This window comes from Anas platyrhynchos, chromosome 29, assembly GCF_047663525.1.
Source record: "Anas platyrhynchos isolate ZD024472 breed Pekin duck chromosome 29, IASCAAS_PekinDuck_T2T, whole genome shotgun sequence".
NCBI classification, from domain to species: domain Eukaryota; kingdom Metazoa; phylum Chordata; class Aves; order Anseriformes; family Anatidae; genus Anas; species Anas platyrhynchos.
The window spans coordinates 2,675,376-2,702,062 of NC_092615.1; the positions used below are offsets into that span (position 1 = coordinate 2,675,376).

The 26,687-nt window shown below is 57.1% G+C and overlaps 1 protein-coding gene across 12 annotated transcripts in view; it reads left to right on the top strand.

Moving 5' to 3' along the window:
- The first annotated feature begins 1,165 nt into the window (after positions 1–1,165).
- PTPRS (protein tyrosine phosphatase receptor type S) overlaps positions 1,166–26,687 on the top strand; it is a 150,406-nt gene continuing 124,884 nt past the window's right edge. For 10 of the 12 annotated variants that reach the window (XM_072029082.1, XM_072029080.1, XM_072029083.1 and 7 more), the window contains exon 1: positions 21,040–21,177. The gene's annotated coding sequence lies outside the window, so the exon portion shown is untranslated. Of the gene's footprint in view, positions 1,325–21,038; positions 21,178–26,687 lie in introns of those variants that run through there. The other 2 variants (XM_072029079.1, XM_027471879.3) reach the window with 2 other exon arrangements.

Below are 26,687 nucleotides of genomic sequence, written 5' to 3' on the forward strand. Positions count from 1 at the left end.
AAAAATGGGCAAAATCCAGGAGCGGTGCCCTGCACCCTGAGGCTGTGCAGTGGAGCATGTGAAAGCAAAACGTTTCGCTGCCGGATTTCCCCAGAACAGTGAAATCTGCGCCGCCGGCTGACATTTGGGCAGTATTAGGAGGTGCACGAGGGGATCGGGGAAAGTACATGGAGCAGCAGATGCAGGAGCAGGCATTTGCCCTCCAAGCAAGAGTGCCCGGCTGCTTCGCCAGCGAGACAGCTTTGGGTCCTGGGCTTCAGAAATGAAAAATGCTAAAAATGTTTCCCCTCTTTTCCTCTTATTTTATTTTTCCTCTGTGACCTAGGTCTTCGGAATAGAAACCGACAGTGGTGGGGTCAGTGCCGTCCCCCAGGAGCTGCTGGGGGTGGGAAGCAGTGATGGGGAAATGGGGGAAATGCACTGGGTTTGGGACCTGTATTAAATATGAAAATATGTTGAGTGTGGGAATATATTGAGTATCAGGAATGGATTACACGTGAGAATGTACTGAATATATAAAATATTAAGAATTGGGAATGGATTACATGTAAGAATGCAGTAAATATATAAAACATTGAGAACCAGGAATGGATTACATGTGAGAATGCAGTGAATATATTAAAATATTGAGCATCAGGAATGGATTACACGTGAGAACACAGTGAATATATGAAACATTGAGGATGGGTAGGCCTGAATATTGGTCATCTATTATGGCGAACATACTAAATGTGGGAAATAAATTGAACACTATAAATCCAATGCGGGGAAAAGGTGGAATTGACTGAGAAACTCCTTGACGGAGGGAACTGTGGTGTGTATTGCTCGTGTTAGTAACGTGTTGAATGTCAAAAACACATTAAATGTGAAGCGTTGCACAGGGAAAGGACCCAGAGGGGACCCCCCGCCTTGAGGACGCCCCTGAGGCGCCCCCACGCGCCACAAAATGGCGGCCGAGCCCCACGGGGAAGCCCCGCCCCCCCCTCGCTCCGCCACGTGCTGGGGCGCGCGGGGCGGGCCCTTTAAAGGCCGGAATGGGGAGGGGGGGGGGGAGCCCCGCCTCGGCGGTGACGTCACTAGCCCCGCTCCCGCCCCGCGGTGACGTCAGGCGGCGGCGGCTCGGGGCATGACGTCATCAGCCGGGCGAGCGGCCGGCGGCGGGCGGCAGCAGGCGCCGCAGTGTCCCCGCGGCCCGGCCCCAGCCGAGGGCGGAGGAGGAGGAGGAGGAGGAAGAGGAGGAAGAAGAAGGAGGGGAGGAAAGGGGGGGGGGACCCTTCCCAGCCCCTCCGCCGGCCGGCATGGGAGCGGGCGGCCGCGCCGCTAGGTAGGGTGGGGGGCGAGGGGTGATGGGGGGGGGGGCTCTGTGTGGTGAGGGGGGGGGTCTGGGGTGATGGAGGGGGTCGGGGTGATGGGGTGGGGGCTTGTGGGGGTAGGGTGGGGGGTGAGGGGGGTGTAGGGGTGGGGGTGATGGGGTGGGGGCGCCGTGTAATGGGGTGGGGGTTAAGGGTAATGGGGTGGGGGCGCTGTGTGGTGGGGTGGGGAGCGCGCTCCGAGGGTGGGGACCCCCCCCCGGTGTTGAGGTGAATGGGGGGGGGGTCCGTGTGTAAAGGGGGAAGGGGGTTTAAGGGGTGTAGGGGGGGAGTGGGGAGCCGGGGGTGCGGTGTGAAGGGACGGGGGGGTGCGCACCGGGAGCGGGGCGCGATGTAATGGGGAGGGGGGGGCACAGCGGAGCCCGAAATGGGGCAACCGGGCTGGCCCCGGGGGCTGCAGCGCTGTGGGGTGGGGCCCGGGGCTGTGCCCGTTCCTCGCCCGCTGCCCCCGGTACCGGCACCCAGCGGGGTGACATCGCGGGGGGCGATGCCGCAGCTCAGGGACACGGCTGTGGCCCCCCAGGAGGGGGCTCGGCCCCGCTGCCCCCAGCTGCGCGGTGCCCGGTGGCGGTGACAGCGGCTGGGAGCACCCCAAAGCTGCCCGACACCCTGTAGTGCTCGACCCCATACAACCCAACCCCATTCTACCCGTCCCCGAACCTCCCCAAGACCCCATTCTACCCGTCCCCAAAGGCACCCGAGACCCCCACGCTACCCGACCCCAAAGCTGCCCGAGCCCCCGTGCTGGGGAGAGGCTCGCGGAGCGGTCCCTTCCCCTGCAGCTCTGTGATTTATTTATTTTCATTTTTATTTCTCTCTTTTTTTTTTTATCCTCCTTTTTCCTCTATCTGCCTGTTCTGCCGAATGCGATCGCTCCGGGCGGCGGGGAGCTCGTACGCGGCGCTTCGGGGTCGTTTTTCATCCACCCTTTTTGGCTTTCTGCTGGAAAAAAAAAGCACAAAAAACCCACAAAAACCCCGAGCTCTGGGGTGGGCAGAGCCACCCCGCAGCCTGGCGATGCTGCACCCACGGGAGCAGCACCCATCGGTGGCACGGGTGGGGTGTCCCCGAACCCGTCCCACGGCTGGGGGGGACCCCAAGAAAATAGGAGCGATGCTGAGCTGGGTGCGTGCTGCACGGGGAGGATCCCAGCTCGGTCCCTCTCGCGGCGTGCCGGGGGAAGCAAACGGTGTGACTGTGGGATGAGGGGAGAAAAAAGGGGCCGTGGTTACGAGGTGACACCCGAGGGATGGGGCTGGCGGCGTGGTGGTGGTGGGTGCTGGAGGGGTTCCAGCGCTGGGGGGGGGGCCCAGCCCTGCAGCGCTTTGCCCTTTCCGAGTCCTATTTGCAAAAGTGTGCGGTGAGATTCAGGGGGGAAAAAGCTTTTTTTTTTTTTTATTATTATTTTTTGTTATTTTTATCCCCAGCTAGAGGGAGGCAGAGTCCGTCCCCGTAAAGAAACCCATGGGGATGACGGGGTGCACGGCGTCCCCGTCCCCTCCCAGCACTGAAACTTCCCCGGGATCTGCGGGGCTGCGAGTGCTGCTGTGCGGCTCAGCTCCACGCGGGGGGACGCGCGCGTCCCCGGCAGCACGATCCTAAAGGTTGATTTATATTTTTTTTCCCCTATAAAGCGTGTTTTGTGCCTCGCGGGGACTGCGCTGCCTCTGGGCTGGGGGAACCGGAGGCGTAGCCTGGATGTAGTCCTGGGGAGACACCCCCGGGGTGCTCGGGTACCCCTGGAGTGCTTGGGTACCCCCGGCTCCAGGTATTGGGGTGGCTGCGAGAGCTCTCGATGGGAAAAGTTGTGTTTTGGGGCTGAGCACGGAGCTGTTTGGATTTTTGGGGTGTGTGTGTCCGTGCGGGGACCGTCCTGCGCTCGCTGGCTGAGGATCACCCCCCCCTGCCTTTCCTGCAAACCTGATGATTGGAAGCCGTTAATTGTTCCCTGCCAGATTGACTTCGAAATTAACGAGTTTGCTGGCGCTTTCTCCTCCTTCCTGTGCGTGGTGAGGGCCCATATTTCAAACGGGGGGAAAAAGCCATAAATACTCGGAGTAATGCGAGAGAAGCTTCCAGCTGAAGCGGTGCCGCGGGGCAATGCGGGAGCGCAGGGGGATGAGGGGGCTCTGTTGGGGGCAGGAGGTCCCCGCGTCCTCCTGTGCTCATCTTCTGGCATCGGTATCGCTGCCAGGACCCGGTCCCTGTGCCCCCAGTCCCTGTCCTTGTGTCAGACCCCAGTGCCCACCCTATGGGCTTGAACGTCCTCTTGTGGGGTCGCACCTCGAGCAGCCTGAGCGAGGCGTTCCTGGGGGAGAAGAGGAAAGCGGCCCTTTGCTCCCTCCCCACGAGGGTGGGCTCCTGGCAGACCCTTGGTGCTGTCGCTGCTTTGGGGTCGGGGTTGGGAGGAGGGTGAGGGGACAGCTGAGGAGCGTGCAGGAGGTTTGTGGGGAAACTGAGGCAGGGGGAAGCATTTGTGGTGTGCGTGGCGCTGACTCCTGCACGCCCCGTTCCCGTCCTGCTTCGGCCACCTCAAAGCAGCCCCAGGCGGGACAGCCCCAAAACCCAGCTCTGGGGCTGCCAAAAGCCACGACGCACCAGGCAGAGGCGATCAAGAGCCCGGCGTCCCCAATTAGTTAGGCAGCAACGAAGAAAACCTTAACGAGCACCGTGCAGGCTGCTGAACCTGGTGGCGATGCTCAGCTGGGGTGGGACCGCCTGCGTCACTGCACCCCGGGTTCGACGGCCCTAAAACACTGCATGGACCTCAGCCAAAGTCCCTGCTGCTCCCCGCCCTGCTGCGGGGTAAATGGGGGGGTAGTGGGCGCATGCTGAGCCCCTGTCCCATTTCCCAGGTGGTCCCGAGGTCGCGAGGGGGCTGTGAGATGTTGTGTGTGGCACACTGCTGCGTCTGGGTTCCGTTTGGACCCTCGCCGTTCCCAAATGAGCTGCTTTTTCTCCCTCATCCCAGAGATTACGAAATTGCAAGTGTAGGATACCGAGATAAAGGCAAATCTGCCCCAAATCGGTGCTGGCAGCGCGGGCTTATGGTAAGGAGGGGGGTGGCTGGGTTGCGTTAGGGGTGCTGCGAAGGACTTTAATCCACAGCTGCTGAACTTTGAGCTCCAAATTCTTCTTATGAGAGTCGATAAGGACACCGTATTATTCCTGCCTCCATCCCAAAAAAGGAAAATCTGTAAGTGACTTAACTCAAATATCCTTGCCTCGACAGAGGGGAAAAATATGCCCAACTTTCTGCTTCAGATCAATCCTTTCCCTGGCCCTCTCCCTCCAGCAGAGGAGCTCTCCGCTCGGTGCCGGGGGTTTGGGTGCCCCGGGCCGCTCACACCCACTGGTGGCAACTGAAAAAAGCCTCCAGGGCTGGTAGGAAGCGAAGCTCCTGGCTACCACAGGATTATTTTTCAGCATCGTTGGTGATTTAAAATTGTGAGCCCCAAAGTAGTAAAACTCCGGGCAGCTTCCTCGCTGCACCGTTTATTACACAATAAGCCGGAGCAATTTGAGGGCTGTCTTCGTTAGGCTCTCTATGCTCTTGTCCCCTCTGATTGTTTGCTTTACAACTCCACTGTTTGTTTTGTTTTGTTTTGTTTTTCTTTTGACATCACAGCCTAACAAACTGGAACTTGTCTCTTCTACCTCCCTCCACCTCGTAAACCCTCTGGATTTCTGGGTCTGTCCCAGCTTAATTCTCTAGGACTTTTTGTGTCCTAGCATGGCTGTCGCTGGCTGAGCTCGGTAACTTATCGAACTTGGTGTTTCACGTTGCAGTAGCTGCCCCTCGGAGTGGTTGCTGCTGGTATAAATGACCCCTTGCAGAGTTTTTTTGCAGAGGCTGTGCCCAGGGCAGCCCCAGCACCCGAAAAAGTCACGCTGCCCTTGTGACGTGCCATGGTAAGCAGTTTCCTTCAGCTCCCTTTATCCAAAAAGCCTCAAGGAGCTGCTGGGCACGGTGTGGCCCCAGGGGCAGAGGGAGGAAGCGGAGAGGTGAGGAAGAGGATGGTGATGGGTGTCCCCCGGGATGCCCAGGCACAAGCAGGGCGCACGCGTGAGCTCGAGGAGAGGGGCCAGGGGCTTTCTGCAGCCCCCGGTGTTTTAGAGGCATCTTCCGAGGCACACAGGGATGCTCTTGTCTCCAGAGATCAAGGGGTGGTGACAGCAGCCCGTGGGACACGCTGGAATCTGAATGTCATCGTGCAAATAAGGCCCTGAACAACCTCCGTGCTCCCGCTCCGTTCCCTGACAGCACTTGCACAATTAAGAGCTGATCTAGATTAGAAAGCAGATCGTGGTTTGTCTAAACAGCTTTAGAAACCCAGCAAATGAAACTGGGCCAGGCGACCTGCACAGCGTGAGCACCGAGATGGGTTTAAGCAGCCGCCTAAATCAGATGAGGTCGGGGCTGTGGCCGGGCAGGGCTGCTTTGGGTTGAGAAGCCTGTGGCAGTTTCTGCTCGGCTCCCGCTCCTTTAGGGCTGTTTTGCAAAGCAACAGCTGAATCACTTGTTTACAGCCTCGGTTTTTGGGTTATTGCTGTGTGTGCTGCTGGTTTGCATCAGACCCCAGGGGTGCAGCTGGGCTGTGGCCTCGCAGGCTCCCAGGCTGCCCCGATCCGAGCGGGGATGTCGGAGGAAGACGAAACCCAGAGGCTTGGTGACCTCCATCCCAAAAAAGCCCTAATGGGGCCATGCAGGAGGGCGCAGGACTCCTATCGAGGCTGGTTTGGCTGCAGTGGGACCGTGGCAGCTTTGCACAAAGGCTCCCAGGAGGTGACATGAAGCCTTTTCCCTGGCAGGTGACGTTTGCTTTTTATTTTACAGTGGAAATGTGCTGGATCCCAAACCCAGGAGTGCTCTGACTTCACATATCACTGCTTCCTGGTTTCTTTCTTTCCCTTTTTGCTGCTTTCCGTGGCAGTAAACACACGATGCGGGGCTCCCACGTGCTGCGGGTGCAGGAGGCACAAGGCTGGAGGCGCGGCACTGCCACCACCGGCTCCCACGGTTGCGCTTGCTGCAGCCACCGAGCCGGGGCTGCAAAGAGCTGGCAGGAGAAGGGAGGGGATGATGTGCTGCTGCGTGCCCGACTTTTCAAAACGCGATAATCCCATCTCGGGAAAAGAGCAGCCTCGTCTAAAATTCAGCCCGTTGACCTTTTGTGGTGCTCGAGCCGCGTCTGACCGGCCCTCCCTTTGGAGACGCCACCGAATCGGTTGCTCCTTCGTGGCGTCCCCGTATCCAGCTGGGTGCCGCTACCCCGCGGCTGCTCTGAACGGGAAAGGTTCCGCTCTCAAAAGTCCTGATTTATCATTCCCTGGAGCTCGTCCTTCCCTCCATTTTGCCTTTGTGAAGAGAGCGGAGACGGGCAGAGCGGCGGCTACCTGCTTGCAGCGCTGCAAATGCACGCGTGTGTGCGCGCATCCGTGCAGAACCCGCAGGAACTGTGCTTTTTTTTTTTTTTTTCTTTCTCCTGATTAATCTTCAGCCCTGATGACATCAAGCGTTTCCCCGTGAAACGTAGACGGGTGCTGCTCCCGGCTCGCTCCCACCGAGGCTTCCCTCCCGCTGCTCTCCTTTGTTCCCTGCCCGCGGTGCCTCCCCCTCGGTGGGGCAGCGGGAAGCGGAGCCGCGCGTCCCGGAGCTGAGTTCCCGTTTCGCCCCTGACCTGCGTGGCTCAGGATGTGGAAAAGGGGAGAAAAGGTGCTGGGCAGAGCCGCTTCCCGCTGCGGGTAAGCAGGTTGGGGGATGCGGTGGCCTTTGTCCCCAGCAGGAGGGGACACCCGGGTCAGAGGGGTGGCCCTAGGGGGTGGTTTTTCCAGGGGTGGTGCCGGGGAGGGTTTGGTGTGGAAGCACGTGGGAGGCGGTTCCCAGCAGCAAACCGGGTGGGCTGTGGTTTCCACCGACAAACCCTCATCCCCTGGGATGGCTCCTGGTCCCTCCGGGTGGCTCGTTGGTGCTCCAGCCTGGGAGAAGGGGAAGATGGGGACCGAACGCCACAGCCTGGCACTGAAACCCGCGTGCAGGATGGTGCCGGAGCCTGCTGCCCCCCAGGAGCAGCACGGCTGAGCCGAGCACCCCGTGCAGGATAAAAGGGGACCCACAGGAGTGACACGATGGGCTGCGCACCACGGTGGCCGTGGCACGGGGTCTGCCCCGTGCCCAGCTCACGAAGCAGCCACCATTTGTGTCTCCCGGTCCACAGCCTGGCGCTGCCACCGCCCCGTGCCCATCCCGTGGTGCGCACAAACCTCCCGGTGGCTCCTTCCCTCCGAGTCGCCATTTTATTTTTTTCTTAAACGTTTATGTATAACCATACACTAACCTATAAAAATTAGTTTAGGATGGCTGCCAAGAAAATCTCTGCAGTGCCTTGTGGGTAGCTCCCTGCGAATTACCATAAAAGCTGTAGTGCTGAGGCTGCTGTGGCAGTTGTGAGGATGCCAGTCATAATGCTCTGTATTTAAAATTCAGATGAATGTGTAATGCCTTCGTGTCTGGATTGCAGCAGCTCGTAGCGTTTCTGGCATCCGTGCCCCGCGCGCCGCTGCATCCTCTCTTGCTTCTCAATGCCTTCTCGTGCTCCTCCAGTGTTTTGCCTGATCGCGGAGCGCAACAGGTTGCAGAACGTGGGCAGGGCTCTCGGGGAGGGAGAGTGGTTTCTGATAGCTTCCTCCCAGGAGAGAGGAACCTCCTGCTTCCATTGAGCCAGCAGCAATATTGCCCCGAAGGGAGCAGCCGCCCCATAACCCTTCCCCTCCGCATCCTGCGGCGTGCGCCTGCGCCATCCTGCTTCCGAGGGCACTTCGGTTTCGTGGTGCACCGAGCGTGGCTCTCGGCACCCAAAAGTGATCAAGGAAACGGCCATGGGGGTTGTCTCGGTGTGAGAAATGCACGCTTGGAGATGCAAAGTGTGTCTTTATCCAATGCCACTGCTGCTCCTCTGGAGCAGAAACCGAGGCTCTGAAACAGCCTCGGCCGAGGAGCTGGTGCGGGTGCTGGCAGAAGGCACCGCTGCTCTCCTGCTTGGCGTGATGGATCATTTCATTTAAATTTTACTGAAATGTAATATTCATCACGGTGTCAGTGGCCCACCTTCATTATAGCTCCCTGATAAACATCTCTAATCGGAGAGTGATCTCTCCGCCCTGCCAGAAGCCGCCTGGGGATAATGAATACGGTTTTTGGAGCCGGGAGAGGGTGTCTTGGGGCTGTCTCCCTGCTCTCCCCTCCCTGTCTGTGTGCTGAGAATTATTCGCCTGGCTGATAAGTAAGGCAAGAAGCAAATTTGTTTTTCCCAGGGCCGTTTGTGCTATTGGTGTGTGGCTGTGAGATGGTGGCAGCCGGGGCATAACCTGGTGTCCCTGTGGGTGCCTGACAGTGTTTTCCACCCAGAAGCTTCTGAAGGGTCTCAAACAACCGTTTTCTTTCCTACTTTGTGCTCACTGAGGGTTTAGGGCACAGCACGAGTAGGGTTTTGCCCCAGCGGGGCTGCCTCCTCCTGCAGGGGTTTGGTGCTGCCTCCCCTGGATCCCTTGGCAGCAGCATCGCCCGGGCTCCGCGGTGCCAGCAGCAGGGACGCGGCTCCCCCGTGCTGCACCACGGAGGGCTCGGAGCAGCCACTGCCCCTTCTCCCTGTGGAGCCCAGAGCCAAGGAGGGAGCCTGAAGGAGCCAACCCCAGCGCCGTGCGGTGCTTCAACCAGCCCAAACCTCCGCGTGCTGCCTGGCGGAGCAGCCTGGCGTGGGGAGAGGCTGGGGCCGTGCCGGGGGCTCTCCTCCTGGTGCATCCTACAAAACGCTGCTCATCTTGCTCCTCTCAACTTCTTTTATGCCGAGGAAGGGCTGCAGTGGGACAGAGCTCTGCCACCTCCATCCAGGTGCTCCCCGGCTCAGCTGCTGGCTTTTGGCTGCTGCTGTAAAGGGAAGGGGATGTCCGCAGTGCCTGGGATGGATTTCTTCATCTGTGCAGCAGTGGGAGATGGCAGCCGGCGGTCCTGCACGCACTGACACATCCACTGCACTCCTCCAGGGAAAGCCTTTGGTTGTTCAGCCCCTGAGCCCCCCTGGGGTCGGCTCCGGATCGTCTCCGCCTTCCTGACCTTCAGAGCCCTGCGAGTCCTCGGCAGCTCTTGGTACAAGCGTGACCCCTTGGGCTGCTTTTCTGCAAGCAGGGCTTTCCTCTCCCCGCACCTCCGCTTCCTCCTCTGCGTTTGACCCAGAACAAGCTGAATTTTGCTCTGCTTCGGGATTTCCTGTCACCTCTGCTCCTCTCTGGCTTCCATGTCCTCAAACGTGCAGCATGTGTCTGTCCCACCGCAAAACTTGTCAGCAGGAGGAAAATCACCCAGAATTTGGAATCGTTGGAGCTCTGGGCTGCGTTTGGACACTGCCTGCTCGAAGACCTGTGCCCAAAGCCCCTCTGAGGACAGTTCCTGGCTTCCTCTGCCCTCCCCAGGCGTGCTGGGAGCGCTGGTCGTGTGGTGCTGATGAGATGATTGATTTTTTCCAGGAGCCCTCGGAGGCTGTGGATGAAGACGAAGCCACCTCCGTGCTCCCTGGCAGGACGGAGCAGAGCTGTGCACATCGGGTGAGTGGCAGCAAGGTCCGAGGACAAGCCACCCTTGCTGCCTGTGGGTTGTTATCCTGCTTCCTCGGGGAAGAAGAGGAGGAAACTCCGGCTGCTGGGCAGCCCCTGATGAATTTGCTGCCAGCCCCCAAAAGTGAGCCCGGCGCTGCTGTTTGGGTTTCAAGAGCTGCCTGCGTGCTGGAGCTCTCAGCATCTGCACCTGAGCTGCAGGCAAGACTGCGGCTCCATCCCTTTTTCCCTCCCTCACTTTGCAAAAGCAGCTCAAAGCTCCGTGGGGTGAGCAGCTGTCCCTTCACATCTCCTCCCGATGGGGACAGGGATGGGGTCGAGGTGCAGCCCAGGCCATGGGTGCCTGTGGGACCTCCTGGAGGCTGCAGCACCCCTCCGGCACCTCGCTGTGTGCTCACCTAACCAGGAGTGAACCTCTGGGAAAAGCTGGGAGGTGGAGGAGAGGGGAACTGAAATGTTTCTTAGAAGTAAGAGAGGAAGGAGCAGGAAATACTGAACAGCCCTGGCAATTCGGGCTTCTCTTCCTGGCCACCGTGTGGGATGTGGGGGCTCAGGCGGCTGCCGTGGTGGGTTTGGGATGGGGAGAGAGGGAGCAAGGTGAGGCAGGAGGCACTTCTCAGCCCCCGAGGTGTGTTTGTGGCTGGCTTACCCTTTCTTCTTGGCTTACCCTTGACTTTTTCCATTGTCTCTGAGTGCGTCGCCTCCTGTCCCCATCCTCAGTTTCTCATCCCCCCCATCCTGATTCATGCAAAACAGCCCCAAGGGCGCTTGGTGCTTGTCCTGGAGAGCCCTGCTCTCCTCTGAACCCTCCAAACCTTATCGTGGTGAGCACCTCGAGGTGATGCAGTGGCAGGTTTCTCTAGGAGTTTCTCTAGGAAATAGCAGCCGAGTTTGGGACGCCAGACCCCGAGTTTCACGTCAGGCCCCCAGGATGCTCAGCAGCGCTCTTCAGTCTTCAGAATGAAAACCAAGCAATGCTCTCAGCTTGGGCTTTTCCGTGGGAGTTGCTTTATTTGAAAGAAAACACTTCTTTCTGGTTAGTCTTTTGGAAAAAAAAAATATCCTGAAATTCTGTATATTTAGATAGTTGCTGGGCTTTGGCTTTAAGTTGCAGGATGGATGTTGTGCTTCTCAGCGCTCGTCCCTTGAGGTAGTGCTGGCAGTGGTGGCATCAGATGGACCGATCTGTCTGTCTGTCTGTCCGTCCCTTTGTCTGCTCTCAGGAGTCCTGTCTGTCTCTGTCCCTCTGTCTGCTCTCGGGAAGGCTCTGGGGCAGGGGAGGATGAGTATTTTGGGACAGGGCTTCGAAATCCCGGGATGGGCTCATTCATTGCTGTGCTTTGGGCATTGCACAGAGGTACTTGGGGGTAGAGGGATCGAGACAAGAGTCCTTTAAGGTGACCCAGCCGTGATGGGGAGGGTCTGTCTTGTTCAGGTCTCAGTTTAGGAAGGTTTCAGGGGCACCCACGGCTCCCTCCTTGCTGTGAGCAGCCCCATGCCAAAACAGGAGCCCTCGCTCGGCTGTGGCTGCTGGTAAACCAAAGACTCGGACCAAGAGCTCAGCATCCTGGATCAGCATCCTCCCATCCTGGGAGGTGCTGCAGCCGATCTCAGCCATTAAACCCCTCGGTGGCGTGTGAGCGGAGATGCTTTTAAGGCCGGCGTCAGCCTTGCGACGTTCGGGGAGGCTCCGAAGCTGCGATAAGGCTGGGGCTGACGCAGGGAGGCCGGCGGCAGCGCGTCTCCTCCCCGGCCTCCTGCAATTCAGCTCCTGGCGCTGTCGGGGCGGTGTCTGCAGCGAGCCTGGAGGGGGGTTTGGGGCTCAGCTCCTTGCTGGCAGGCCCCGAGCAAGCTTTGTCCCACAGCCGAACCCTTTGGGATGCAGGCTTCCCCTTCTCTGGTGAAGGATTTGCAGCACGTTTTCCACCGTGGTGTAGGGCAGCTGCTGGCACAGCTCCTTCTTGGCTGTTGGGGTGGGTTTGCCAGGATGCCCTTTGACTGGTTAGTTTTTTGGGATGCGAGGCTTTGCCCAAGCATTTGCATGGGGCACAGCAGCCCCATTTGCTGGAGGGGATGCGAGCAGCATCGCGTGCTGCTGCCCGCCGTGCCTGCTGCTATAGGGCACGGATAGCGTTCTTTATAGTGCGTGTATGGCAGGTAGGAGACGCCCCCAGCTCCTTCCTCTCCTCCCCAGGGAGCAGGAGGAAGCGTGTGTGCAGGGGGAGGCGATTTCCTCCGCTGGCGTGCTGCTGGAGGGCTCTGTTCGGGCTTAATGCTGCTTAACCCTGGTCAGGTCATTGGCACGAAGGGTCTCTGGGGAATTGCCAAGTTGCTTCCCCCTGTTTTCTTTCCCTAAATTAAGAAAAAAAGGTAGAAAGCAAGGAAAAAGGCTCTCTGGGAAGCAGGCAGCTGAGCATGCATGGGGAGAGCCCGTCCCTGGCTTCCTGAGGGCTCGGTGAGGGCTGTGCAGGTCGAGCTCGGGGAGTTCCCACGGCCACGGTGCTGCTCCTATGGGAAACGCTTGATGCAACAGCAACAAATGGAGGTGGCCTTTAAAGTAAATAAATAAATAAAACTCACCTGTAGGGCTTGCAGGATGGGGACACCAAAGCTTCCTCGTGTGATTTTTGCTGGGCTCATCTGACTTGAGAAACTCCTTCCCCTGAGCCCCCAGCATGGCTTTGGGCAACCGAGCTGTGCCGGAGATGTCCCTTAGGTTCTAGGCCTGATGTCCTTGCCCAGCTCCATGGGACATCACCACTGAAAGCCCCGCAGCGTTTCTCCTGAGGGCTCATGAACCCTGGTTGTTGGCTGTGTGACTCTTCATGCACCAGCCGCTGCTCTGGGCTTTGCCTGAACTCCTGGAGCAGTGACCCTGTGGGAGGGCAGAATGTGAAAATCCCAAATCTTCCTTGCTCATCTCAGAGGGCTTGGGGACGTGACAAACCTCTGGCTCTGATCTCCAGGGGTTTAGAGGGCTCAGAGAGGTGCCCGGTGTCTCCCATGGCCGTGCTTCTTCAGGAGACCTCTGTTGGAGAAATGCCTTCCAAGCCCCCTCGGTTCCTGATGTACACGGCACAATTTTTCTGTCCCAACATCCCCCAGAAGATCCTCACCACCACGATCACCGGGAACATGCTGCAAAGTCGGAGGCCAGGGCTGGATTTGGGGCCAATGCCCGATCCTTCCTTGGGCGTGAAGCAGGGCAAAGCTCGGCTGCCAGAAGAAATCCAACATGAAAGGGAAAAAAAAAACTTTTTTCAGGTTTTCTGGGTCTGAAACGTGAGCAGGATCCTCGGAGATGGCTCTTCACCAGCGTGGAGAAAAGAAAGGGCTGAAACCTGCCTGATCTGCCCAGACCCTGGGTGTGCAGCACCAACTCCTGGCTCCATCCCCCTGACGTAAGGCTCCAACATATCCCGCTGCTCCGAAATAAATAGCTGGTTCTTTTGGGCCGGGGAGGCAAACAAATCAACAGCCCAGTGATTTCCTCAATCATCCTGCACGCCGCACAGGGGAAAAATTAATAAAGTACCTGCCATCCTCAGAAGCTGTTTGTTAAAGCCAACGATAATGATGGGCAGAACTGAGCGCCGGTTTATGACGGCTTTGCTCATGCTCCTGTGCTCCCTCTCCGAGGCATCGCCCTTCCTGACAGTCCCCTCGTGGGCAAGGTTTGGGTCTGAGCTCTGGGTCTGAGCCTCTCCAGCGCTGGGAAGGGCTGCATGGGGCTCTCCAGCCTCTCGGCATCCCTATTGTGCTCCAGGAATTGCGTCCTTTTGAGTGGTTTGGGATCCACCAAAAAAAATCTGGATTTTTTGGAGTCGCTGTCCTATGGTTAGAGCTCATTTTTTGTTGTGTTTGGGACTTTCAAGGCTTTCCAAGGCCTTGCAGGAATGTTCCTGGTGTGGGCACGTTGAAGCTGCCCCATGTGGTGATGCTGCTGGAGGAAGGATGCTGGAGAACACGACCTGTCCCTGCAGACCGCATCAGCGCTGGATTTCCAGCACGTTCTTGAATTTTCTCATCTGTAAAATGGGCACGTAGAGAGCTACCCCTCGTGAGGAGCTTGGGACTAAACTCGTTGTGAGCCCATGAGGTTTTTCCAGGACTGCAGCCAGCCTGCAGGGACCAAAGCTCGGCTGCTCTGACCCCGCTCAGCGAAGCAGCCGGCCCTACCTGGAGCCTCAGGGCTATCGCCTGCTCCATGTGTGCCCTCCAAAGGCCAACCCAGAAATTTTGGAGTAAAACGCCGTGGCGCAGGAGCGTGCCACATCTTTTGATCGTGGTGTTCCTGGGAAGGCTCAGGGAACATCCTCAGCTCTGGGTTTCGTTGCTGCAGAGCACCCAGTGCTGTGTGTCCCCTCCCCAGCCCCCCGGTTTGGGTGATGCCCCATCCTTCACCCCATCTGCAGGAGCCTGTTCAGCACCAGGGAGGCTGAAGGTGATGTCGGCCGCTCTGTGTTTTGTTTTTTTTGGTGAGGAATATTCTCCTCCCCACCAAAATACCTCGCTCGGGGCTGCTTTCATGTTCAAAGCGGGGCTCCTCCTGCTAACACACCTCCGCTGCGTGCCTGGCTCGTGGGTGGCTGCGAAGAGCAGATCTGCATTGAGCTCGTTCTGGTGAGGCTTTGGGAGAACCAGGGGGAAAGTCCCTTTTAAGTTCACCATTTCCAGAAGAGACACGAGCTCTGTGCTAAGTGGGGAACACGGCTGGCAGGGTGCAAGCTGCCTTGGGGCCGAAGGGGGAGCGAACTCCACGGCAGTGGCAGAAGCTCCTGGCTGCTACCAGAGGATTCACAGGTCCATTGTGGTGCCAATAAACACTGAAACAGGAATTGATCTGCGTTCAGAGCACTCGAATTAAATAATGGGAGCTGTATTTTTAAGCCATTGGTGTTCAGCTCTTGAGATCCCTCTGATGGGAAGGGCGGCCAAAGGTGGCACCGCGGTGAGGCAGCAGCAGCCCCTTCCCGGCTGGGTTTTTTGGGGTCCAGGTTCCCTGCAGCCACGTCTCCATGCATCGTGCACCCCCTTTGCAAACAGAGCAATGCACGGTGTTTTTAGTGGGGGGGGAAAAAAAAAACGAGTGTGTGGTGATGACAGATGAGCTGAAAGCTCTTGGAGGAGCAGAGAGAGCTCCTTCCTGCCGGATGCAGCTCGGGCTCAATCCCGAGTCCTGTCCTCAGGCTCCAGATGTCCGTTTTCATCTCCAGGGTGCCAGGTTTATGGCCGGCTGGCCCCAAGAGACCCTCTATCGCCTTCAGGGGCCAGAAGGGAGCCGACCTCCCTGCTGGGGGGGTTGTTGGGGCTCCCAGCTTCTCCCCCCCAGCACGCAGGGACCTCGCCATGGCCGTGCTCGATGGCACCGTGTGGCAGCCACCACAAGGCCTTCTCTGGCACCAAAAGGACAAATTAAATAAACATGTTCGATTGCTTAAACATTTGTTTTTTAAATTAGCGGCAGCTTTTTTATATTACAGTATGTGGCTATGCTGCTGGGGAACACTTTAGCAAGTTGTGTTTTTTTTTTTCTTCCCGGTGCTACTTTTCCAGAGCGGATCCTGATTTAAAAACCAAATGCAAAGCGCGGGCCAAGTTTTAGGTTTGATCCTGTAGAAGATGTCAAGGGGAAAAAATTGCACTGCTCGGAGCCGTGGGGCCCTGTTCGGACGCGTGATGGGGCCTTGAAGGCAGCGGTGTTTGCAAACCGTGCCTGCAAAGCGCTCGTAATGCATCTGCAGATGCCCAGGGTGGTCGGCAGATTGCAAAAACATCCAAGGAGGCGTTTGGAAATTCAGGGTAGGGGAATAACACAGGGCTCAGTGTGCTCACAGGGACACGGAGCCTCAGCCAGGAGGTTTTGGGACTGTCCCCTCTGCGGGCAGCGTGCTGGCGGCGCCCACACCGAGCCCTTCCCACTCCGTGTCTCTGCTCCTGTTTCGCCTCTTCGGTCTCTGTCCTTTGTGGATGGCAACAGACAGCCTGGCGTGAGCATTACAGCTTGCTCGGCATTATAGGATAAGGAGGTTTTAGATGCTGCTCTAATAGTCACCAAGATTGCTAAATAGCATCTCTGGGAAGGCGAAATGCAGCCGGAGAGACGCTAATGCTTCGGATTGACCTTGCTCAGAGCGTGTGGGGGTTTTGCTGTTTCCGTCGGCTTGCGATCGGTTTCCTAAAATAACATCCATCCCAAAAGCACCGCCTTGGGAACGAGGAGCCCTCTGCACGTACCTGGGCGAGTCCCATCCCTGCTGGGCGGGGAGGCACTGCGGAACAAACCAGCATCATCCCATAGGAGAAAAAAAGCAAAAAGAGACCCCAAACCCCAGGAGCTCCGCGTTGTGCCCCAGGCTTGCAGCAAAGCTCCCAGCAGCCAGCCCGGGGCCCAGCCTGGTTCAAGGGAGCCATGGGGTCTCCAGGACAGCCCCCCTTTCCCTTTGCAGGCACTTTAGAGCAGTCAACGAACCCCAGCCCACACCCTCAAGCTTCATAAAGCCAGATTTTTAAGATGCGTGGCTTGCAGAAGGGTGCTGACCCCATGGCTGGATGCATCCTGGTGCACCCTGCACAGCTCCAGCACGGCCACGAGCTCCCGTGCACAACCACAGGGCCTGGGGACCCTGGCTCCGTGCCTTTCCTAAAGGCGACCGGCAGCAGTTCTGTTGTTGTTTTGTGTGTTTTGTTTTGTTTTTTTTTTTTTTACATATTAAAGGTTTAATAAATGGAATTAAATACTGTGGAACTTAAGGTAATTAAATGTGGAAGCAGAAAGAAAAAAAAAAATTGTAAAGCATCCTCTCCAGGAAGCTAATAGGCTCCATGCCTCCTTATCTTAATGATTTTCATAATTTAGCTGAATGCAGAGATAATGGATCTGATGAACCTTTATGGAGCTAACTTTAGATTTAATGGGCTTCTTGCTGGGGAGCGGGGTGGGGGCAGGTGCAATCAATGTGCTTAAGGAGGGAGATAAGAGCACGAGAAGCTGCAGTGAAAACAGCCAAACGGGGTTTCCGAGGACTTGAAAGTTGCGCTGAGTGCTCCCTGCTTCCCACCTGGAAATAACCTCGGAAATCATTTGCAGCAGCCACGTGATTTCCTCCAGCTCGGCCAGGCCGTGGCTGCCAGCGGGTTTTGCCTTTGTGCACAACCCCTGACCCGCCCCGCGACGAGGGAGCCACAAAGCTGGGATCATCTGCGTTAATCTGGTCTCACTGAGGCGGGATCAGTGGAAACCACCTCGCAGATTCACTGCATTATGGAGCAGATTGAGAGACTTAGAGAGCAAATTTAATAAATATCATTTCGATATTACTCGGTGGAAGGGGAAAAAAAAAAATCCGCCGAGCAGCTGATGCTGGAGCACCCCGCGAGGGATGGTGAATGGGAACGTGTTGTGGGTGGGGAGCTGGGATGTGGGAAACGGTCAGTATTGACATGGGGAGGGGGACAGGAGGAAAGGACCTCCCTGGGGGTCATCAGAGTGGGGTCACAGCAGTGTGTGCAGGGCTGGGAGCGCTTGGGGAAAGGGGAAATGAGGATGTTTGTTAAGGGATGGAGGTAACGCTTTAGGATGGGCACCTTTGGTTCCTCTCTGGCACAGCCATGAGTCTCCTGCTGCCCCCTTTGCATGACTGGGTGCCCAGGGAGCTCCAGCAGGTTCAGGAGCAGGGCTGGGTGATGCCAAGGCTGTTCCTGGTCCCAGGGAAGCTTTGCTGTGCTGGCACAGTGGTGACCCAGGGAGCCGGGCTGGGACAAGGGCACGCGTGGAGCCAGCAGCCCCGCTCTAATCCCTGCTCTGCGCCAGACCCCGCTCGCAGATGGTGTCCTCCACGGAGCAGAAAGCTCCGATTACAGGGAAAGGAGAAGCGATGGCACTGGGAAACCCCGACTCCCTCTGCTCTGATGGTGGTGAGCGGGATTTTGGCTACGATGGGGCGTGGGGACGGGCGCTGCTGCCCGCTGCGTCCCGTGGGCATCGTGCCCGGCCCCTGCACCTTCCCGAAAGCCTCGGGCGAGGGCAGCGAGCCCAGCCCGCGCCTGCGCTGAGGACCAGCAGTGGAAGGTGCAGTGCTCACAGGCAGCCGGAGGGGCTGCTTCAGCTTTGTCCCCAGCAGGACCCCCTGCCTGCTGGAAAAACACTTGGGTTAGGAGAAATGTGTGACCTCTTGCTAACCCCCTTCCCCTTCTCCTCTCGCTCTGCGAGATGTTAAAAAGGAGGGGAGAAAAAAAAGGAAAAAAAAAAAAAAACCCTCACTGAGGCCAATCCAAAGAGGGCGAGAGCTGGAGACCGTATCATTAAAATGCTAAAAATGAGTGTGCTGAAAACAGACACAATTGGGTATTTAAAGCTCTGAATGAAAAGAGTGTGTGTTAGCCGGCTTGCGGAGAGCTGGTCTCCCAGAGCCCCTGGAAAATATGTGGTCAAGGCTGCACCATTAACTTTTTGTTTCTGGTTTGTAAAGTAGCTGTGAAATCCGCAGGGGGGGCGCGCAGCCCCTGTCCCTGCCAGGCTGGGGGGGAAACGGCTGCGCTCAGCTTCGCCGAGTCTTTTGCTGTCCCGCTGCAATCTTGGCCCCAAAACGTGACACTCGTCAGCCTGGACACTCGTGGCCCTGCATCCCCAAGTCCCTGGGGACACCTCTGGCACCTCTGTCGCTTGTGCAGCCCGGGTGGCATGTGTGCTGAAGCTGGAGGAGCCAAGGTGGAGGTGCAGCCTGGAGAGGCTCGGGGGTGTTGGAGCCGCAGCTGCCTGAGCCCTGCCCCAAACCCGCACAAATTTGCTCCTGGGTGAATTATCATCACCGAGGCACCGCGGGGCTCTTGCATCATTTGTTTGCAGCTCAAAAGCTGGGCGGCTCGGGCTGCTGGAGGCGAACCAGCTCAGGTGCCCGAGCTTTGCCAAGAGGTGCTGGGCTTCGCAGAGGGTTTCGTTGCCTCCTTTCCCTTCTGGGTGCAGACACCTGGACCTCTGCAGCCACCCTCGAGCGAGGGCTCGTCCCATCCCAGCTCGTCCCATCCCGGGGCGGAGGCTGGTGCTGGTGCTGAGCCGCAGGTTGGTGCCGTGCAGGAGGGCGAAGGCACGTGGGGTTATTCCAGGCATGTGCACGTACGCAGGTTTCCCTCGTCTGCATGTGCAGAGGGATCTGTGTGGGTGCGAAATGCCCCTAAAATGTCTTCTAGGGCAAGTACTAACTGCCAGGCTGGGCTTGGCTCCAGCACGCAGGAACGGATGAATCAGATACTTAATGGTAAAATCAAACCTCGCGAAGCGTTAAAAACAACCCAGCTCCGCCGGGCTCCTCTCTGCCGTCCAAGGGAGCCCCAGCGAGAGGGAACGAGAAGGGATTTTCAACCAAACTGGGATTTTTCGCCGTCCTCCCCCCCCACACCATATCGCTTGGCTGCCAGCCTCTCCGAACGGGAAGTTTTACCCCGCCTCCCGCGGTCTCGGATGTCAGGTTGGCAAGAAAAATCCCATCTGTTTTCAATCTGGATCCTCACTTCCATCCACCGAGCGTTCCTCCTCCCCGCGCTCCCCCGCTCCCAGCCCCCAGTGCTGGCGTGCACGCCAGGCAGGCCTCGGTGATGCTTTTTTTTTTTCTCTTTTTTTTTTTTTTCTTCTAAAAATGTATGTGGCCTCCTTTGCCCCCCCTTCTCCCAGGCACATGCTCCAGTGCAGCCCTCTCCGCGCTGGGGCCTGCCAAGAGCCTCTCTGTGCTCAGCCCTGCTACGGTCGCTGGCTCAGAGAATTCCCAAATGACCGAGGGTTTTTCAACTCCAAGCATTCAAAAAACTGCAAAGTATCTCTCTGTGTAAAAAAAAAGAAAAAAAAAAAAGAGAGAGAGAAGAAAAAAAGTAGAGGGAGAGGAGGGAAGGGAAGGGAAGGAATTTTGTTGTTGTGATTTTGTGTTTGGGGGTTTTGTTTGGTTCCAGCTTCTTGGTATGATTTGGAAAAGAGCAAGTACAGAGTGTTTTGTTCCTGCGCAGAGATAACAGAGCTGCTCTGAAATCCTGTATGGAGTCAATGCAAAGACGTATATGTAGCAGTCGTGATACCCTAATCTCTTTCTGAAGAAACCCTTTTGTTGCACACCAATCCTCTCCTTTCTCTTTGCTGTCCTCGCTTGCTGTCTAATGTCTTATTTAAACCATAAAGTCCTCAGGCTAGGAATTACCTTCTCTCTTTACAGATGGCTGCAAGAGCTTTGCACGTCTGCTGAGCTCGATGAAAAATAAATGAAGGAGGTTGTGGCTTTTGTTGCTGGGTTTTACTTTATTATTTTTTTTTAAGTGTTGGGAGGTGAGAGTTTATCTGATCGTAGCATAAACCCAAGGTAGCAAGGACTGATGAGTGCTGTTTGCTTTCGTGTTGCCAAAAATCTGAAGGCGGGGGGGAGTTATCCCTGCCACCACCCCTTCCCTCTCAGCTCTCAGGGATGTGCTGGCAGTGGGACTGCTCGGGGCAGGGTTTTGTGCTTAGGTTGGGACCCTGAAGGCTCGGGGGCTTCGCCTCAGAAAGGATTTTGACCCCGAGAAGAGCTCGGGTGCCATGAGCCCCAGCCGCAGTGCCTCGGTTTCCCCATTGCTCCCTGTGAGCAGCAGCCCCATGGGGACAAATTTATGGTGGTGGCGTGTCCAGGGTGTGCTCTGGGAGCGGGGGCACCCCTCATACGTGGGAGATGGTGTGTGTGTGTGTGTGTGTGTGTGTTGGGGGGGGATCTGTTGCTTTTTATTTTGGGGAGGACGGTGCTAGCCGTGGGGAAGGGGCTGCGTGTGGGGGTCGCTGTGTGGGGACCCTACACGGCCAGGCTGTGGGGTGAGGGACCCCAAGGGCAGGCTCTGGGGGTCCCTCACAGGGTCTGCCCGGGGGTCCCCTACACAACCAGCCGGGGGGGGGATACCAGAGCCGCTGTGTGAGGGCAGGGACCCACCAGAACCAGGCCCAGGGTGAGGGGGGGGGGACCCCAAAGCCTGGAGCCGGGCGCCCTGAGGCGAGGAAGGGGGGACCCGGGCGAGCCCCGGCCGCTCTCCCCCTTCCCCGGGCCTCCCGCCCGGCTCGGCCCGGCCCCTCCCCGGCTCCTCCTCCTCCTCGTCCTCCTCCTCCTCCTCCCTCCGCCGCTCCGGGCTCCTCAGCGGGGTCGCGGCGCCCATGGCCCCGGTGGTGCCGAGGGACGGCGGGGCCCTGCCGGTAAGCACCGAGCCCGGACCCCGGCCCCTTCTTTATCCCCGCTGCCCTCCGCCCCAAACCCTCCTCGGAGAGCCCCGGGACCCCTCCAGCATCGAAGCGAGACTCAGGAGAGGCGGTTTGATTTGCAAAAGTCTTTATTTGTTTTCTCGGTTTTTTAAAAAAATACTCTGAAGAAAGGGCAAAGCCGCCCTCCCAGCCCCGCTGGCGCGGGTCTCCGGGCAGCATCGCAAGGGCTGGGGCCTGGAGCTGAGGGGAGAGCAGGGATGCGGGGGGCCGGTGGGTGACGGGGCTGCCTTGGGGTTACGGGGCAAAACCCAAAGACCAGACTAATTCTGAGCGGCTGCCCTTGGCCTTTCTTGTGGCCATGAACAGCCGAGCGATGGGCAGGGGGGTTTGTCCCCTCGCTTCCCCATCCAGTGCCTCCACAAAGCAGGAGGCAAAAGATAACCGCGTCCTGCTCCCCCCTCACGCGCCTGCCTTACAAAGGGCCCCGACTGGCCCAAATAACCCCTTTCTCATCCCCCCTTTGTGTATTTTTCCTACGCCGGGACTGCCCATTATTTGTTCATGCCTAATAGGCAGCCCAGGTCCCCAGCAGTTGCGTGTACGATGCTCCCGCAGCTCGGGTCAGGCCACAGGTTTGGCTTTGAGCAATCCCCCAAATTCACTCACTGCAAACATTGCACAACGGCGCTTGGGCCCCGGGATTAAAATATAACTCGCTTTCCCTGCTTTATACAGCTCGCTGGCCACTACAGCAGCGTTCTGCTGTGGAGACGTGAAGCTCGAGGTGCGGGCTAGTCGGGGATGTGTAATCTTAGAAATGTGAGACGGGGGGAAACTGCTCCATTTTGTTCCAGGAGCCGTGCAGCTGGAGCTTTCCTGAGCCATGGCCATATTTTATCCCTTTATGCTTCCTTGCTGTAGCAAAAACTCCTTTTATGTCGCAGGTAACTTTTACATCGAGGCTCTAACTCTGAGCTCGCAGCAGCTGCTTTGACTCGAGGCGCTTAAAGGGACGCTCGAAATTAAATTTAAATTCATGTCGTTCGTTGGCGGAAAGATCTCCTGCAGTTAAGGCAAAAAATGTAAAGATGAAGCTGATCATTGCTATATATGAAAAGCAGTTTCAAACATTAATATTATGGTTCCTCTCTTAAAAAAAAAAAAAGAAAGAAAGAAAAGAAAGAAAAGAAAAGAATTCTCTGGCCTGTGCTTTGTATAGCTAAATCTCCGTGTTCTTTCATTACCCTTTCCCTGAAAGCATCACTTAGAGGAAGAGAAATCATAAGTTCAGGCACACTGGGCTCGCCACACACAGAGGAACATCTGCTGAAAGGAGACTTTCTGAGAATAGCAAGCCACCTGCACTGAGAAATGTTTCTTCTCTCGTAACCAGTTCAGCATTCAGCAGGGTTTGGTCCGTGATCCGCTGCCGGTCTGCGTGTTGGCTGCAAAGGTGCTCGGCGGCCCCGGTGCTTTGGGAGGCTAACATTTATTTACAGGCTTGCGCCGTTGGGTTTGGCTGCTGTGGGTTTTTCTTCCACAAAAAGGAGGAGGTGAAAAATCTGTATTTGCGTTGATCCGGCTCTTTGAGCAGTTTCTTCACAACTTGCGTTTTCTCCACTGTAACGAGCGTCTGGAGATGATTTGTGCCTTTCCAGCCACCCTCTGGCTCGTTGGGGAGGAATGTGTTGGACGTGGGAGCAAGGCTCGCTCCGACAGTGTTCCTGGGGGTGATTCTGCACCTGGGAGGAGTCTGTGCAGGGGACGTCCCTTCCCCTCTCCTGCTTTCCATTCCTGGAGTGAAAACCCTAAGGGTCACAATCCCCTCGTGTTATTGCTCCAAGAACCTGCCAGGATGGAGGGGAGGTGTCTTTATCATCCTGGGAGCGTGCCAGCGATCCCCCTTGTGCAGAGAGGTGCAGCACCTCAAGGAGAAGTGCGGGCGCTTGTCCCAAACCTTCCTGCCACTGGGAGGGGGAGCGGGGGAGCGCCAAGGCTGCAGCCCCGTGCTCTGGCTGCTCTGCGACTTCCCCCTCTTGCTGAAACACAAATTGGTGATTTCTGAAGGCGTGGAAACCAGAGAAGTTACGGTGGAGACGCTATCGCTCCTCGGGAGCTGGAGGGACCAAAATAAACGCTGAGGGCTCGGCGTGAAGACAGCGAGTTGAGCGTTAGGTGCTGAGTTCCTGCGAAGGTGACAGCTGCAGCAGGCATCTGAGGAAATCCCTCCTTACCCTGCAGAGCTGGAAAAGCAGGGTACGGCATTTTATTGTGCTTCTTAGCCTTGATCACAGAGCTTTCAACCACCCTCTTTACCCTCGCTGTTGAATCTGGCCTGTAGGTACAGATTCTTCTACAGTGCAGCTATTTGCACGAGATTTAATCTCTAAGGAGCGTGCCAGAAAAACAGCCTTGGGGAAATGGCAATCTGGTAGCTTCCTTGTCTGTAAAATGGGGATAGCGATGCAGAACTCCTTCCTGTGAAGTGTTTCAGGGCCTACCAGCAGAAAGCACTCAAGTGGCACAGGTTTGAAGCTCCCGGCCAAAAGGAGACGAGGCAGAAGGAGCCCAGGCTCCCGTGGCAGGTCAGCGGCGAGGCCGGGAGCAGAGCCGGTACCTCTGACTCCTGCTCGAGCGTCCCCATCTGCCGTGTGTGGCTGCGGGCGGCGAAAAAAGAAAAAAAAAAAACAGCTCTGGGTTTGCCTGGCTGTGCATCGAGGAGGAAAACGAGGTTGTGTGAGGCCGTCCTTGGTGCCTTTCGGGAGGCTGCCCCATGGAACGAGGTGGAGGAGCCACAAGGGGTCTGCCACTGGCCCCCAACGAGCTGGAGGGAAGCCACTCACCCATTTCGTGCTGGCTTCTGCACAGCCCTGGTGTAGTAAGCGCCTCGTAGTGCCGCTCACCTGAGTTTTACCCAGTCACCTCCGCCCTGTTGGAGGAGGTTTTGACCCCCAGGGGTTTTTATTCCCATGCAAGGCTTTGTTGGTGGGTCCGGCAGAGATCGCAGCGCATCCCGTGGCACTGGGGGAGTGTCATCTAGTTATGTTTGACTTCATTTCACGCTGCGCTCGTGGGTGTGAAGAAGGAACTGGTAAAATTAGGGACTGTGGAAGGTGTGAGACGTGGTGCTCGTGCAGATGCTGGCAGTGGGGCAGCGTCAGTGCAGAGCTCACTTTGAAGGAGTCGCTGCCCTTCCAGAGCTATGTGGCAGGAGCAATAAATACCCTGTGCCACCTGCAGCCCTCTGGATCAGAAGGCACTGGGCAGGAATTACAGCTGTGAGCATGCAGGGGATGATGCAGGGATGGAGATCTCTCGGCTGCACTGTGCAGCACCTTTATTTTCCCCGTGCACCCTAAATCCCTTCTGAAGTGGCTGCTGCCTGAATTTTGCCCAAACTTTTGTGCATTCGGCTGAGATGGGGGTTGCAAAGGAGCTGCCCTGCCTCTCTATGTCCAGAAAAGTTCTTTAGGGTTTTGTACGGGTGTTTCTTTCCCTGTGTGCTGCCCAATGCTCTTGTTATGGGTTAGAAAGTGCACTACAAAACCTCCATCCTAAAGGCTGTGCAGAGATCACTTCGTTCACGCGAGGCCGCCACGCGTCGAGCTCACTCCTCGCAGGCTGCCGTCTGCTTTCACCTGATGGATTTACGCTGAGGAGGCAGCAGCCCGGTGCAGCTCGGGGAATTGAGGCCAGCCCCCTGTTTGTGGTAATTCTTAAATAGTTCATTTGGGCGTAATGCCTCTTCTTGCAGCTGATTCTCTATTACAAACAGATTTTCTGATAATGGCACCTGCGCCATTCAGGCGGGATCATTATGATAATAGCAGCAAGCATCGTTACGGAATTGGCATGCGGAATTTCTGTCGGATTGTTATAATGACAGAAGTAATGCCATAAATAAAGAGATGCTGTAACGGCAGCGCTAAACCAGGGCATAGCAGAGAAAATGACAGGTAAAATTTCCGCCCTAAGCCTCGGCACCACCAGGTGAAGCCCTGTGGAGATGGTTGCAAATCCCTTGGTGTAGAAACGGGGTTTTGCTCTCGTCCTGTGGGGTTTTGTTCTCGTCCTCTAGGATTTTGCTCCTCGGGCTGGCTCTCAACGTGGCTGTTTTTTGGGATGGGTTTCAGGCGGGGCTTGTGCAGGCTGAACCCATCCCTGCTGCGGGATCCCGGCAGCACGTTGCCTCACGCAGCTCCCCGCAGGAAATATGGGAAAGCTCAAAATTATTTTGGGGAGGTTGGGGTGAGGGGTGAGGCTGTGAAGTGCCCAGCGGGACCTGCTGGAGGGGGCTGATGTGAGTAGCATGGAAGGAATAGTACCAAACTCCCACAAATAGAAGAAAAAGGAAAAAAAAGGAGAAGAAAATCAGCATTTTGGAGAAGTTACCGAGGATTTGTGACGTGGAAGGAGTAGCACCAAACTCCCGCAAGCAGAAGAAAAAGGGGAAGGAGGAAGGGGGACGAAAATCAGCGCGCTGGAGAAGCCACCGAGGATTCGGGGTGGGGATTGCCCCCCCCCTCCACTTCCCTTCCTATAAATCCCTGGAGCTGGGTGTGTTGTGTTAGAGGCCGGGCCTGCGGTCAGGTTTAACAAACGCAGATAATCCAGCTGGCTAATCTGCAGCCCGCTCTGGCTCCCTAAATCCCGCTGGCAGGCGGCGAGGAGGACGCCGGGCACTGCTTTGTCACGGGCACGATCCACCAAAGTCGCCGCTAACGCTGCTGCAGCCGCCGCGTGGACGCAGCACAGATGTCTTGCTCAGGGGGGGCTCTGCTTTATTTATTTATTTCAATAAAACCCCCTTTTATTTTTTCAGCAGTGCTCCCCCGGATTAAATGCTCCCGGAGGGGGGTCGTAGCCCCTCGGTGGGCTCGGATGAGGTTTGGGTGACCCCTGTGCAGCGCGGCGGTGCCCGGCTCTGCGGTGGAAGAAGGAAGGGTGCTCGGGACGCAGCCGTGGGACGGTCGCTTTTTGATGGCTGACCTTTGTGAGCGGACATCTGGTGCCAGGATTGCTGCCGTCGGGGCTGGGGGTGGGCTGCAAGGCCAGGGAATTTGATGGATTAGTGCGCTCCGAGGGCTGGGGGAAGGGACGGGTAGGGTTTCAGCGCTTGCTGCAGGTAGGGAGAGAATTTGGGGATTAGGGGCGTTTTTCTGGAAGCTGCAGAGAGAGGAAGATTCGCAGAGGGGGAGGGGTTGGGAAGAAAACAGCCTGTCCAGTTTCCCCGAAGAAATGTCACTCGTGTGCTCTGCGAGGGAGCACCGGGGACACGCGTGCGTGATCGGAGCGAGAGATATTAAAAAAAAAAAACACAGCAAATTGCTCCAGGCTGTCCCCCAGCCTCGGAGCCCTGGGGAATCCGGGTTGCGTGGCCTCAGGGTGGGTCGGTTCATTCCCTGCTGCTTCCTCTGCATTCAGTGACCTCCTCTCCCCAGAGATCGGCTTAAATTCAAACTTGATCCTTCGCTTAAGGGTGCGAGCGGCAGCCTCTCCTTGCG